The 16,321-nt window shown below is 43.2% G+C and overlaps 1 protein-coding gene across 2 annotated transcripts in view; it reads right to left on the reverse strand.

Annotated features, from left to right (window-relative positions):
* The window catches only part of MGAT4C (MGAT4 family member C), a 1,083,724-nt gene that overhangs the window by 416,516 nt on the left and 650,887 nt on the right, over positions 1 to 16,321 (reverse strand). For both annotated transcript variants that reach the window (XM_086936888.1, XM_086936894.1), the window contains one exon: positions 5,186 to 5,304. The gene's annotated coding sequence lies outside the window, so the exon portion shown is untranslated. The remainder of the gene's footprint in view (positions 1 to 5,185; positions 5,305 to 16,321) is intronic.

The following is a 16,321-nucleotide window of genomic DNA, read 5'->3' on the forward strand; positions in this document are numbered from 1 at the left end:
GGTGCGAGATGCGAAGCTTATCGTTTCTAATCTCCCTTGGCCGCGGTCTTGCATAAGGACTGCTCCCAGTCCTCTTTCGCTGGCGTCCGTTGTGAGCACTGTGCTTCTTCGAGGGTCAAATCCCTGCAGCGGAACAGCTCCTGCCACCTCTCTTTTTACCGTTTCGAATTCTTGCTGAGCCTCTTCCGACCACCGGAATTCACTGTTTTCTCTTGTGTGGAGCCTCATGTGGTGGGTCTTTGAGGCGAAGTGTTGCATGAACTTTCCGTAGTACTCTGCCATCCCTAAGAACGACCGTGCTTCCTCCTTGCTGGACGGTGGGGGCGCATCGCAGATTGCTTTCACATTCTCCGCCTTAGGGGTTACCCCTCGGGTACTTATCTCATGCCCCAAGTATGTTACCTTCTCCATTCCTATTCGGCACTTGGTCCATTCTGCAGTGAGGCCCTTTTTTTCCAGAATTTCCAACACGTCGCTGAGTTTCTTGTCATGATCAGATCTGTCGCGCCCCATCACTAGGATGTCGTCCTGGAAGTATTGGACCCCAGGCTTATCCCTGAACAACTGATGCATGAGTTTTTGAAACACCGCTGCCGCTGAGGCTAGCCCAAACGGCATACGGCGGAATTGGTAGCACCCAAAGGGGGTAATGAACGAAGTCAATTTGCGACTCTCCGGGTGTAATGCAATTTGGTGATTCGCTGATGTTAAGTCTATGGTGGAATACCACTGAATGCCCCTCGTGCAAGCCAACATTTCCTCAATGCGGGGTAAGGGGAACCTCTCTACCACAATGTTTTTGTTCAATTCGCGCAGGTCCACGCATAGACGGACTTTGCCATTGGGCTTCTTTACAACCACCAATGGCGCCAACCACTCAGCGCAAGTAATGGGCTCGATGATTCCCTTTTTTTCTAGCTCTTGCAGCTCGGCTTTCACCTCCTCTCTCACCGCCAAAGGGATGTTCCTCACCTTATGGGCCACCGGTACTGCTCCCTCCTTGAGGATGATCCTGTGTGCGAATCTGTCTAGTTTCCCCACTGTGCCCCCGAAGACGGTTGGGAAGTTCTTCCTCCATTTGTCCATATCCGGTCCATCATCTTGTTCGGTTAGCAGGATCTGCTCCTTGCCTCCTGGGTCCAATTTGATGCCTAAGTCGCCTTGGTCGAGCCACCCTAGGACTGAGGGGCCTTTCTCCGAGACGTATAGCTTGCACCATGCCGATCTCCCCCTGAATTCGAAGTTCAGCTTCCTGTATCCAGCCATGGGTATGCAATCTCCGTTGTAGGTGACCGGACGGATGTCCAGTCTTTCCAATTCAGGGCCCAGGCGTGGAGCGAACTTCTCCTCCCATACTGTTCTTGGGATGATGGTGTAGGGTGACCCTGTGTCTGCCACCACTTGGATTTCGACGTTTCCTATAGTCATCTCCAGGATGGGTTTCATCGTTCTTCTTCCATCGATACCTAGGACTTGTCCGTCCACGCTCAAGATTTCATCGTAGATGCAGAGCACGGTCACCATTTCTTCTTCGGCCACTTCTTCTAGTTCCTCCCCTTCTTGGCCAACATACTTCACTGCATTCTTGGAGGCTTTCTTCCTACATACTTTCTCGTAATGGCCGACGATCCCGCAAAACAAGCATTTGGCGCGGAATGCGGGGCACTTCCGGTCGTGCGCCTCGTGTGACCAGCTTCTGCACCTGTAGCACGACTTTTTGTTACTTCCCGCTGCTTTACCCACAGGGCTAGGGGTGTTTGGCCATCTGCTCGGACCCTTCTCCGACTGTTTCCGTGTTGGGTGGTCTCTGTGGTGCTCCTCGTTGTCTACTTTGTTCACTACGCCACTGGGCGCGGTTTCTTTCTTCGTGGCTGCCGTGCACCTTTGCGCCAGTTCGGCCCTCTTGACTATTACTAGCACATCTTTGAGTGAGGTGTCGCCGGCAGCCCATAGTTTGTCCTGCACGTTCGTGCACGTGGTGTGCATCACCACTTGATCCTTTATGAATTCACTTTCCCAATTCGCGTACCTGCACGAAGACGCTAGCTTCCTCAACGCCGCCACGTACTCTTTCACCGTCTCTCCTGGTTGTTGCTTTCTTTGCTGGAAGTTAAACCTGTCCACTGAGACACATATCGATGGTTTGAAGTGTTCATCCAGGTCTTCCATTGCGTGCGCGTACACGTCGTCGTCTGTCGCTTCTCTCTTCCTAGGAACCAGGCTTTTATAGATCCTCAGGCCTTCCGGGCCCAGGTTTAGCAGTAGGATGCGTTTCTTCCTCGGCGGCTTGGATTTCTCTTCGCTCTCGTCTTCTAGCACTTCTATAAAATTGTCTATATATTCCTTCCAGTCCTCCCATTTCATGAGGGGTTCCCCTGGTCTGGGAAGGAACTGGACTGGCGCCATCGCGAACCCCGCCTGCGTGCTCATCTTCTCACCCTTGGGGGTGGGCGGCGCACTTCCCTGGCCTCTCGGACTCCCTGGCGCACTGTCCTGATCTTCCCCGCTGGCTAGGGGTGGGGGGCTGTTCCTTTCAGCCCCTTCCCGCTCAGGTGGAGTAGCCAGTGCGGTTCTTTGTGGGCCGTGGTCGTGGCTATCTTCTGGCGCGGTGTGCGTCGCGGCTCCACGTGGGTTACTCACTGAGCGTCTGCTGTGCGCTTGTTGGCTCTGCCACGCTCCTTGCGGTGCCCAGTCAGGGTGTGGTCTCTGTGGTTACCCTCGGGCCTTCTCTGCGCTCCGTTCCGCGACTCCGCTCCGTTACTCCGGCTCGACGTGTGATCTGTGTCGTGGGGGGTCGTGGGCCGTCGTATCCCACCCTCGTCGCCACTGTAGTGTTGTGCTTCTTCCCCAATAACTCTCGGAGACAGGTTGCTGTTATGCTTATTTTATTCAACTTATCCGTTACAAGGAGCGCCGAGCACGTCCGCTGCCCAGCCGGCTCACGCGCTTATGCCTCGCTGCGCGCGCTGCCTTTTCTACGTCCTCGCACGTCACGTAGCTACGTGACATGCAACGCTAGAGCGCTCACTACAAGTAGATGTGCAATGATTTTAATAAATTGTGAAATACATATTGACGTTTTTGGTGTATCCAGTTTTAGTTATAGTTTAAAAATTGTTTGAGTACTGGTGGCATGTTACATTCTGCCTTCTTAACTTCACTGCTCATATTTCAAATGTACCTCGAAGTCTCTATATCCACATGTGATCATATATCTGAATGCCTCTACAGTCGAAATATTTTCTTTTTTGTAATGAAGAGGTCAGATGTTTTGGATGTTGTATTGGACCGGGCATATCTTGATGTGCTCACAATTCTTCATTTTTCTTTTTTTTCCACACAAACATTTAAAAAGTGGGCTCGCCATACTTTATTTTTGCACATCCTATTCTTTCATCTAAAATGGTTTATTGACTTTAACTACATTTCCTGTCTCAAAGCATTATTCACTCTAACAGACAAATGGATATTCTTTTTTCTCAAACGCATAATTACGTTACTGTGACTTGTAGGCTGGTAACAACATTATCTTCCTATTTTCTGTCTTTTTAGACAGTACCTGCAATATGTCTGTAGGGTTGACTGTCCATGTCATTGCTTGCTTTGAGAAGTAATGTTGAAAGTTTTCAATGCTGATTAATGTTTGTTTAGTGATATATTTAATAATGCGTTTTGTTTGTTTCCTAATCGTTTGGGGTCAGTGTTGCTTGATAAGTAACACTGCTGTGCACCTCTGTTGCAGTGAGATCTCACTTTGAATGGAAACCAGAAAGAAGTGTTGATGTGTGATGACTACACTACTGCAAATTAGATCTCGAAATAGTGCAGTCGCTAATTACTCTTAGCAGCCACCATCATTATCTTTTCTTTTTCTGCTGAATTAATTCCCAAGTGACATAAAGCCTTTGTGGTGTCCTTTGATAATCAACTTGATAGTGGAAGTTGAAATATCAAGTAATGACTGCTTGAATGCTCTCTCATGTGCTAGGGAATTGCACTGTCTCATCTGCAGGAGTTAATGGTGATAGAATTTTTTTCTTATTAAAAGTACACTTTAGACATAAGCATCATTTTAAGTCTAACCATTGGTGCTTTTAACCAAAGAATGTCGGTCTTTGTGCTTTAGAAAGGCACATACACGGTACAGGGTTATTACTCACTTTCACATGTATCACCAAGGCATGCCCTAAGTTAAATTGAAAGAATACATTTTTGCAACATCCTGCTGGAACAAAAGGATGCAGGCAATGCAGTATCTTTTGAGTCTACAGCTCGGTATAAAAGTGAGATATATATATATTTTTAAATATCCTTGGTTTTTGAGCAGTGGCCCACTTTCAAACATCTGTATCCCACATTGACTATTTTACTTGTGTATAGAGTGTCATAGTAATTCATCTGCGAGTAAAGGTCTCAGTTCTTCTCTGATACTATTAGAATTAGAGCATTAATTTCCAATAAATCTTAAAGTAGTTTTACAAGTAGGCAACCTATGTTTGATGTGTTCACAATACTCCTCTCTTGGGCTGGGCTATCATAATGTAAGTAATAATTGGATAACCCTTTCAAATCAAATCTATAAAAGTGGTGCAGATTATAGATTCACAGCTCGATTCAATTGAGTATAAGTAGCGTCCCAAGGTACAATTGAAAACAAATGATAGGAATGGAAACATCACTATTTATGGCTGTGTAAGGCGAAGTTATTTAATTCATTATTACTATAACACAATAGCACATTTTGTTTATAAACCAGGGTGTTTTACCCTAAAATTATCGGTACCACAATATAACATTAATTATTTCAGAGGCCTAAGCAATAAAGTCTGCAATAAGCAGTTTCTCAGTGGCATAATGACTTGTGTATACGTGATGTTTCATTACAAAATTGATTTACCTAATAGCCCATTGGCTATTTTTAGTAATTTATAAATCATTTGTGTAGAAATGTAATCCAAGAAAGATCTCTCTTCACGATACTGATGTTTGATTGACACTAAAATATATTAGCTTATGAGAGCATAACAGTATTTTAACCATGGGTATCAGCCCTTAATCAGGACAGTGTTTAGAAATGTATTCATAAAAGGAATGTAATCATCATGCTAATTGTATATTATCATGAAAAGGGTTGAACACTATATGCTTTATCAATACATTTATTTATTGAACCAGAACAACTTACCAAAGGTCACTCACATCAGTAAACATCAATTAGCAGCTCTTAGAAATAGTATCAATCCCACAAAAAATGAGACGGGGAGCTCCACTGTTTTTCTCTACATATCAAGCTATTCGTATAACCTAAAGGAGAGATCAGAACATGTCAAAATCAAGTTATGAAAGTGGGATACAAAAACATCAATACTTGCATAGAATGTATCATTAATTCAAAGTATCCCACAGACAGTTGTGGTAATAGAATATTGCTGTCAGAATATCATCTGGAATTTATGCATGGTCTTAATTATCATCTACAAAAATATCTCTCTATTGAAGTTATCAATGGAATATCTACACCAAATGGAATAATATTTTAGCAAGCAACATTTAAGACACAGCATTTGTGTAACATGATATTTCAGCATATAATATTTTGAGGTACAAACCAAACATAATTTGAATCATGCCAGAAATATCAGGACAATTTCAAGTTTGGACAACCGCAAATCTTTTGTAGGAAAATCGGAACTGATAATTTTAAAATGCATTTATTTAAGATACAACTCATGCAAGTCACATATTAATTTTAGTAAATCATGGTCACATATAATAGACATCATGAAGATGTTACACGAAAACTCTTATTTATCTGGTTCCGTCTGGACTATTATCGCCTATTACTAGCCCTTACCTAGGGGGTCACATAGAGGTCAAGTGCTACCCTCCTGCGACTGAGACAATATCTGGTGCACTTTTTATTCATTTGTCCTTTCTATGAAATTCCATGTAAGTTTTCTCTGAAGCCCATACTAAAAAAACTAAATTTTAAACAGGTACGCCCGGCTTTGTGCTATTTACAAATGGTAAAGCCTGTAGGCCCTTTATATGTGGTTAGATTCCTCAAATCAGCACTAAAATTTAGAAATAGGAGAGAGGATTGTTAGTCTCTTTCAGATGTATTTTACTGCCCACTGTTATCCTTTGAAAATGAAATGAATTGTATATATATTTTCTGGGGTTAAGTTCAAGATATATCGTTTTTATAAAATTTTTATGCTGTCACCTTGCTTTTATGTTTTTTAAATATGAAAAACCGAATAAAGTATTTTGAAGATTGACCTAATCTATCTTAAGGAATTTAACAGTTCATTTAACACCTGGTTATTCAATAACCTGGTTATTCACCCTACAATTTCATCTCGTACTTTGTGGCATCCCACCTGTAAAGGCACCTAGAGATCCCCTCTGGGATGATTTGTGCGTGTAATAAATGAATACATAAATAAAATTAATTTAACAGTTAATTCAACACCAAATTAATGGCTTAATATATTTTCACTTGGAACCTGTTTCTGAAACAATATCTAGAATAGGGAAAATAATTATAATAAAATTACATGAAAGATGCTGATATTTTTTCATGGTGTCCCTTCTGGCTCTTTGTGGTACATTAGGAAATAGCTTGATGTCCAGTTAATTCAAGTCATAATCATGGTACTGATTATATTTTACAATACAAAACAAGGAGTTGGCATAACGGCTAGGGCGCTCGACCTCGGACCTGGGGAACTGGGTTTGAGTCTCGGTAATGATGCGTAAACAACCAGTGATTCTGGGCAAATCACTTAATCTCCCCTTGCCTAACAAAAATGAATGTGTGTCCTCATGTATCGTAACTGGTGCTATATAAAACTCTCTGATACCCGAATTGGATTTGGGTCAAGTTTGCGCTATACAAAACTCTGCAAAAAAAATAAAAAAGGCACCCAGATGTCATAAATCCTGCTCCTGCAACCACTGCTTTTTGCCACTGCACGTTGTAGGGCCTGTAAAATTCATCACTTGATTCTACAACTGCCTAATATTTTGAGGCATTTTCGAAACCCTTTACTAGCTTGGCACAAAAGCAGTCTGGCTTAACTTAGAGGCAATGTGCAAAGTATTCATGCAGCAATTCAAACAATAATAAAGTGAAAACACAACACGAAAAAGCCCACACCCATTTAGAGAAATACAGTAAAAATGAATAACTTATAATAAACTGAACCGACAAAATTTCAATTACTAGAACTTAGAAGGTGCAATTTAAAAAAGTTCAGATAAGTATAACGCCTAAAAGCTCCAAGTGCCACTTGCGGTTATTTGGTTGTACAAGACTGGGTGAAAGTCACAAGTTCAGGATGACTTTGATGGAGTGTGGTCCGTATACAGGGCCCAGGTTAGTCCCTCTTCATGATTGTCCTTCAAAAGGCCAGCGCAAAGAGTTCCATTTGCAGGGGAGGGGTATGTGAGCAGCAGGGAGAGCATTGCAGATGATCGTCGCTGGAGGGCGAAGAAAAGTCCAGCTGTTGCGGATGGTTGAAGCTTTAGCACAAAATCCTATCTGGCATCATGGAAGACCATGCTGGAAATTTTGCACTGCAGTCACCGCGGGCTGTCATTGATGTAGCGTGACGTGCATATCTTGCATTGCTCGGTGCTACTGGCAGTCTTTGTGGCACGAAAACGCAGGTTCACAGGAGCTGTGCTTTGGTGGGCTGTAGAGATTGCAAGATCTTAGTGCACAGAGTCCCATCTGCAGTTGCGAAGAACCCAACACTTCAGGCTGTTTCCTTTCTTTAAGGTGAAGCTCAACTGATTTCCCATCAAGGGTCCAGGACCTATGCAACCCTTTTGAGGAGTAGCAACCCACTTCAACATAGGCCAGAAGGGTTTAGGTAGTTCAAGTTGCAGGTCTCTGCAGCAGGTCAGCTGGGCAGATGCAGGTAGGTCTCTAGAGCTTGTTATGTCCTTACAGCTCAGAACAGGAGGTCAGTCAGCTGACCCTTGAAGTCACTTCAGCCTTGGATGAAGGGTGTAGGTCTGGCCTTCCTTCTCAGCAAGTAGGCAGCATGGCAGCAGAGCAGCAGTCCTTCTGGCAGCAGAGCAGCACCGTAGCACAGCAGTCCTTCTTCTGTACGTATGAAAGGACCGGTGGGCCCCCTATTTATACTTGGTGCAAGCTTTGAAGTAAGAGAAAGTTCTGGAGGTTCACACCTCCAGAAGTGTTTAGAATTTCCTACATCTCTGCCCTAGCCTCAGCTAGTCTGTGGGCACAAACGACTAGTGTCAAACTCTTTGCGGCTGTGTTCAAGCACAGGCTTTCTGTTGTGGCAGTGTGGACGGTTACAGCTCTGCTCCCCATCAAGTCAGAGATGACTCATCATGCAAACACCTATTCCTCCTTTGTCTCACTGTCTAGAAGCAATAAACAAAGACCAGCTGCCATCTAGTCATATGACACAGGATAAAGGCTTCATGTCCCAAATGGTTGGGACAAGAAAAGCCAACTTTCTGAAAGTGGTCTTTTCAGAACTGTGACTTGAAATCAGATTTTACCACTAAAGAGGGTATTAAATTACAATTCTTTAGACACCAAACTCAACATTCCTATCTGCTAAAAATTGAAAGCTATGACTTATTAAATGTAATAGGCTAACCAAATGTTATTCTATGAGAAAGGTAGGCCTTGTAGTTCTGAAAAACGAATTTAAGAGTTTTTCACTACCAGGACATGTAAAACTGATAAGTAAATATTCAACTTTTTAAACACACTACACCCTGCTCTATCAGATGCTTGGGGCGTAACTTAGGGGTGACATGATGTGTAAAAAGGGAGCTTGAGGCCCTTGCAAAGGATTATTTTACTGGGTCAAAATGTAGTTGCAAACTGCACACATAGGCTGCATACGGCAGTTCTGAGACATGTTTAAAGTGTAACTTAAGCGGGTGCCACAATTAGTGCAATAGGCTCATTAGCAGTATTTAGATATGTATAACTATATTTGCTGAATTTCTATGGGTTTGTGTGTGTAAGATCTGAACCTAACTATAACATCCCTATTACCTTTGTTTGCTTTACTGAATTTAGATAGATAGGTAGATAGATAGGTAGATAGATAGGTAGATAGATAGGTAGATAGGTAGATAGATAAATAGATAGATTGATAGATAGATACAAGTTTTCATTCCAAGAGTTTTTTCTTTTGCTATAACTTTGGTTCCATTTGATGAATCTTCACAAAACTTTCCAAAATAAAAAAGCACATCCACCTTAGCTCTCTACTCGAATGTTTTAGGTGATCCACCAAGTGTGGACCTAGAAAAAGAGAGGTTTCTTAAATGCTATTCCCCCTTGCAATTTCCATAGGGAATTTTAGACAGTCATATAGCCAAAATGGCTGATTGGAATTTCACCAAATATGGCAGAAAGCTAGATCTTTACCTAGAAAGCATGCTTTTTGTGATATAGTGAAAATCTGTTCAGAAGTCTTTGAGAAATTGAAGTTCAAAATGTATAGATATATAGACAGTTGGGCTGGAATTCAAAGTTCAAGCCTTTTGTTTGGCCAAAGTAGCTTTTCTGGAGTGAGAGCTCTGATTGGCTGGTGGCAACATGAACAGAAATGTTGTGGTCACCATCACAGGACTTGGGAACTTGGTCCTCGGTCCTAAAAATGCTTTGAAAAAGGGGCCAAGGGGGCAGGATAGGGATACCATGACTTTAGCCCATGCCCTGCTTATGTCTTTACATATTACATCACTCATGACATGTCATTGAGCATGTCACGGGTGATGTAATATGTGAGGTCACAAGCAGTACATGGTGGGGCTTAAGTTTGTTAGCTCATTGAACTATAACTGTTGAATTTCAGTGGCATTTTGGTTTTCAAACATAATGACTGACATTGTACCCCAACTATAACATTCCTTTAAAATGTTTTCTTTTCAAGGAATGAATAAATGAATGAATCAGTCAATCAGGGATCGGGGAGTGTGTGAGGGTCTCAAGGCGCTGGGGGTGGGGGTGGGCCGGGTCATTCAAAGACCCAGGTCTTGAGGTCCTTCCTGAATTGGTGCAGTGTCTGGCTCCGTCGGCGGTGATTGGGGAGTTTGTTCCAGGTCTTAGCTGCAAGGTAGGAGAAGGATCTTCCACCTGCTCTGGTCCTGTAAATGCGAAGGATAATTTCTAGGGAGAGGTCAGCTGAGCGGAGGTTTCTCCTGGGGGCGTCAAAGGAGATTCTGTCATTGAGATATTGGGATACGGCATTGTGGAGGGCCGCGTAGGTGTGTGTCAGCAGCTTGAAGGCTATTATTCTTTCGACGGGGAGCCGCTGAAGGTCACAGAGGTGTTTGGTGATGCGGTTGTGCCATGGGATCTCGAGGATTAGTCTGGCTGCAGCATTCTGATGGTTTGGAGCTTGCAAAGGAGTTTTTTTGTTAATTCCAACATAGAGGACTTTGACATAGTCTAGTCTGCTGGTGATGAGTGCGGGAATGATGATTTTCATGGATTCCGGGGGTCCACTTGAACGTCCTACGTAGAATGCAGAGGGTGTTGAAGCATGCGGAGGTGGCTGTGTAAATCTGGTGATTCATGGTGAGTGATGAGTCCAGTATGATGCCAATATTGCTGCGTGGTCCTTTGGGGTGGGTGGGCTTTCGAGGATGGGGGGCCACCAGGTGTCATTCAATGCAGAGGTGGTGGGTCTGAGGATGAAGACCTTTGTTTTCTCTGAGATGAGTTTCAGGCAGCTGATCTTCATCCAGGTTGCAAGAGCTCTCATCCCTTCTTGGAAATTGTGCCTGGTGATGTCAGGTTCCTTGGTGAGGGAGAGGATGATATGGGTGTCATCAACATGGGAGACACTGTTGAGCCCATGGTTTCTGACAATGGTTGCAAGTAGACATTGAAGAGGGTGGGGCTAAAGGAGGATCCTGCGAGGACTCCGCATCTAATCTCAGTTGGTTCTAAGTAGAAGCGTGGGAGTCTTATTCTCTGTGTTCTGCCTGAAAGGAATGATCTAGCCAGTCTAAGGCCTTTTCTTGGATGCCTGCGTCGTGGAGCCTTGTGGATAGTGTGCGATGGGAGGCGGTGTCAAAGGCTGCTGAGGTCCAGGAGAAGGAGGGCTGCCATATGGCCTTGATTGAGGAGGTCGCAGATGTCTTAGGTGGCAGTGAGAAGGGCGGTCTCTGTGATGTGGTTGCTGTGGAACCTGGATTGAGAGGTGTTTAGGATGTTGTTGGTTTCTATGAAGTGTGATGGCTGGGCGTTGACTGTCTTTTTGACTGACTTTGGCTTTAAATGGAACCAGTGAGACAGGTCTGACGTTCTTAAGGCCCGTCAGGTCTGTGGAGTGCTTCTTTAGGAGGGGCTTGACTTCAGTTTGCTTCCACCTGTTAGTAAATGTGGCAGTCTCAAGGGAGCAGTTGATGGTTTGATGTAGCTCGGGTGCAATGGCAGTGGAGGCCCTGTGGAAGATGTGAGATGGGCTGGGTTCAGTGGGAGCTCTTCACGGTCTTTATGGTGTCTTCTGTCTTGAGAGGGGTCCAGGTAAGAAGGGTATGTTGGGTGGCCTCACTGGAGGTGGGGGTTGGGGCAGTGCATGGGTCTTGGTCATCGAAGTTGTCGTAGAGCATCTTGATCTTGAGGTGAAAGAAGGAGTTGAGTCTGTTGTAGCAGTCTTGAGTGGGAGAAACTTCTGTTGTATCGCAGTTGGGTTTGGCAAATTCCTATATGATGACGATGAGCTCCTTGGAGTTGTGGTGGTTGGAGAGGAATGTGTCTTGGCGGAATTTTTTCTGTGTGGGTTTGATGAGTTGGTGGTGTGCTGTGATAGCTGTTTTGTAGGCGGAGCGTACTTCCGGAGTTTTGCTGTTTCTCCACGTCTTTTCCAGTCATCTGCAGGAGCTCTTGGATTCTTGGAGAGTTGTGGTGAACCAGTTGGCTTTCTTGCTGGGTCGCCTTTTAGTGAATACATAGATATAAAAACTTGGCAATCTACTAAATACATTTTTGGTTTTGGCATGCCAAATTTCGCGAACATCTGTCCACAGTAAAAAAAAAGTAAAGAGGATGTGAACAGTGCTCTATTTGCTATCTTATCTTGAGACATTTTTGCCTAAAGGAAGAGCAAAAAACATTGAACTGGTTTACACCGAGTTTAGCCTGAAGGTAGAACGTTTTTTGATTTAGTGTACATCTGATCTGTAGTTGTTGAGATATGTGTGTTGGGTAGGATTTCAAGGCATTTAACTTTTGCATTTATTGTCAGTTGAAAAGTTGATTTGCTTATAATGTTGGCACCATTTGGCAAACATGCCTGAAGTTTGGTTGGAACTTAAGGCCTTATTTAGAGCTCTGTGGATAGGATACACTGTAATAAACTTCGTGGATGTCCCGTCTGCCATATTTCAAGTGCATTACATTCTATGGCACTTGTCATACAGCTACTGTTTAGTAAATCTGGCAATGAAGTGCAAATGCAGAAAATGTAGGCGATGTTTGTCCAACACATCTACTCTATTCTCCCTGACAAACTGATAATGTTAGTCACCTTGCAAAGTTCATCAGTCCTCTTAATTAAGAGTTAACAATGAAACTCCTTTATTCAGAGCTCACAACGAAGTACCTAATCCCCCCACAGTCATAAATGCCTTCCATAACATGTTGCAGTCTTTAGAGCTTGTCTTGAAATAATTGAATTGCTAAAATACTTTAACAGCGTTTATATATTGCAAATTCCAGTTTAGCAATTACAAATGTATTAAGTTAATGTCTTTGGAGGTTGTGACGTCAACTGCAAAGTTATAGCAAACATTCTGGTTCAGTTCAGTTGCATCCTTGATTTGGTCATTGCTGTTTGATGGTTTATTGGCTTCAGCTGATATTCAGAACTGGACAGTGCACATGCATTATGCTCTTAGTAGGCCACATCTGGGCACCACTGGCTGTATCTTACAGGCTACTTGGGAGGCACAACGAGGAGCCAACATTTCTGGAGCTGCTTATATTCAGTTCCCATTCAGAAGCAATGTAGCCTGGCACCCAAGGCTGGAGTTTCCAATCTGGAGGGAGTCGAGTGGAAGTCAAGACTTATTACATATGGATGTTTCTCATCTCTAAGAGCAAAGACACGCAATAAAGTGGTGGACTGGAATGCCACATAGCGTATTTTATGTGACTCACATTATTTCAATTACTGTACCCATCAAAATTTCCATTTCTCCATGTTTGCATTTATACAGTACAATGGGGCAGATTTACAAGCCCTTTGTGACATCTTTACGACACTGTTGCGTCACTTCTGTGACGCAGTGGCGTCATTAACAATGCGCCACTATGCAACATATTTACAATGGTACGCATCCAGTAAGATGTGTCACGTTGTAAAGCCTTGCGCTACATTATACCTGCGTATGGTATAATATATGCAGTGTGGGCGTTACGTTGCAAGGAAGCCCTGTAAACGTGACGTAGTGAAATCTACAAGATTTCACTAAGTCACTTTTACGACCCCTCTGCGTCAAAACCTTACACCTGCTTGTAACAGGTGTAAGGAGTGACACAGCACAGCAAGTATAGGCCGCCCCTGAGCAGTGCTGGAGTTGCGTCGCACTTGCGACACAACTCTAGCACTGCGTCACCTATATGCTGACAGATGCGTCACGCATCTGTCTATCCTTGCGCTGCGGTGCCCCGCATTGTAAATGTGACACATCCATGGTGGCGTAAGGGGTTTCTTACATCACGAATAATAACTGGCGCATCCCTGCTTATATGCAGGGATGCGCCAGTTATTGTAAATCTGCCCAAAAGTGCCTTATTTATGCTACTGTAGAAATATAATCTGACGTCTACAAATTCAGCTGTTGCAAGTTGATCATCAGAAATAATTTGCATGTGTTCAACTGGAATTTACCCCCCTATTTTGATTTCGTTTTTTCTGTGATACCGGTTCGTCTATAATCGTAAAATGCATGGAGCAGATAGCACCCGTGCTTCTGTGAATACATTTTTGTACAAAGCAGACAAAAACAATCCCTTTTCATGTCGCTGCAGTGTTAAGCTCTCTGAAGAAAAGTCGGTGTGCTAATTAGTAGCACAAAGCTGAAGAAGATGGAATGGCAATACCGAAAGCTTAAATGATTTATCCCCTCCTTTTCTAGGATTAACAATGGTGTCTCAATGTGAGAAAAACAACCAATGGCAGGCAAACCACCGAAAGCTCCTGAATACCTACACAGACAGAAAATCAATAGGGGCCATAATTATTGGCACAGGGATGTAATGAAGTGTAGAACTTTGGTGTAACAACAAATTAAAACCCCATTAATGTCCAGGGTTAATGATGGAATGAAAAATGATTGTGAAGCAGCACAATAGCGGCGACCATAACTCACAGGAGGAACAGGGAAAGGAGAGACAATGTTCAAGTCGCATTCTTGTTACCGGCGCTATATAATTCTAGACCATGGGCGACAGTAATGAACCAAGGAGTATTGCAGGTCTTGGTTTTGTAGGTATCCTTTTCTGCCGCATGCGCAATGGTATCGCCAGAAACCAGATCATTTGTGACGTTTGGCTGGGACTGTGTTCAATGCCTTGCGGCCTCTCGGTGCATAACAGCAAGGGGTGTGTTTACACTTCTCTGTCATTTGCAGTTTAGTTAGATAGTCTCCAATATTGTATAATGTTTCAGGAAATGTGTGAAAGTAACGCTTTTTGGTGTACACCTTACAGTGAATCACAGGCCGGATCACAAAACAATTTTGACTTGCCCTATTTCATGTCCTTGGTGGTAAATTAAGGCAGGTCTGGGTGCAAACATCTTTTGCCATCGTAGAATGAAGTCAGCTTTATGGAGGTGGCAATATGTGACAAGAATGTTGGTACATTGTTGTTATGTTTCATTTTGTTGTGGTGGTGATGTGTTTTGTTTTTTGTGTGTACTGTGTTTTCATGCACCATCATTGCAATGTGGTGCCTTTGCGTTGTAAAGTGCTTCTTGTGTTGGAATCTGTTTTGACTGTTTCGTTATGCTGTATTCTTTTATGATTTGCTTGTGTTATGTAGTTTCTAGTACGTTATGGTGTCATGTTGTTGTTTACTTTAGATATGCTTTATCAGTAAGCCTTTGCCTCTGGTCTAAAGACCCCATGGCAGTCGACTGACCATACATCTTGCAGGTTCTCTTTTTCCTGGGGGTTTTGAGAGCCAAACCTATGTCTCCTCCTGGTCCCTGCCATTCTTTGAGATTCCCACAATGGTCCTCCTACAAAGCCCTATTGTTCACAGATCTCACTGACTTCCTCAACTTCCTCAAAGTAACCTCCTAAGAAGATAAAGTCTTACCCCAGACCTTCATCAAAACTCTTTTCAGAGGAGCTCTATCACCCCAACTCAATTTCGTCAATGTCTTCTTCACTGAAGTCATCTTCCCAGACACTCTCAAGACAGATCAGACCATTGCAGCCCTTTAGAAACCTACACTTGCCTGATAACCTCACCAACGATTGGTTCATTATTTACTTAGCCTTTATGAGCAAGATCATCAAAAAGGTAGTCTGAACTAAGCTCCGAGATTACATTAATGGTGAACAATTTTCATCATGCTTCTCAAACTTGCTTCAGACCATTTAATATCATGGAGACAGTTGTTATACACATTGTAGATGACTTCCTCCCACCCACAGATGAATATGACTCCTGTCTATTGATGTTGCTGGACCTTTCAGCAGCGTTTGACACATTTCACCCTTATCCACACTCTAAAGTCTTGAATGGGTTCACTGATAATGACTTTGAATGGTTATCCTCCCACCTTTCAAATCAACCATAGTTCATTCACCTCCAGGTCCCAGAAATTCCCTATGACCTGTAAAGAGCCCTAGTGTGCCATTCTGTCCCCTGTCAACTTCAAACTTTACATGAAACCATTTGAGGCTCTACTCAGAAATATTAGCATCAAAATTCACCATCTTAGTTGAAAGTCTTTTTTGCTCTAGACTTCCAGTGCCTCAAACACTACCTGCACATCATCCACACATGGATGTCCAGCCCGTACCGGAGGTTAAACCTCACCAAGACAGAGTTCCTATTACTTTCCAAGAACAAAAAGCAAGACATTGAACAGACCTTACTCAATTATATAAACCTTGATGGGTTCAAACCCCAACTGCTTCCCAATATCAAATCACTCACACTCAACCTGAACACCAAGCTCACTCTCAAAGAAAATGATGCCAAGAAAATAATGATGACCTCTTACCAGCTCTCTCTATGACGAAAGTACAACCATTCCTCCCAGAAAGTGACGTTAGAACTGCTGTTCAAGCC

Source organism: Lissotriton vulgaris, chromosome 1_1, assembly GCF_964263255.1.
Source record: "Lissotriton vulgaris chromosome 1_1, aLisVul1.2, whole genome shotgun sequence".
NCBI lineage: Eukaryota > Metazoa > Chordata > Amphibia > Caudata > Salamandridae > Lissotriton > Lissotriton vulgaris.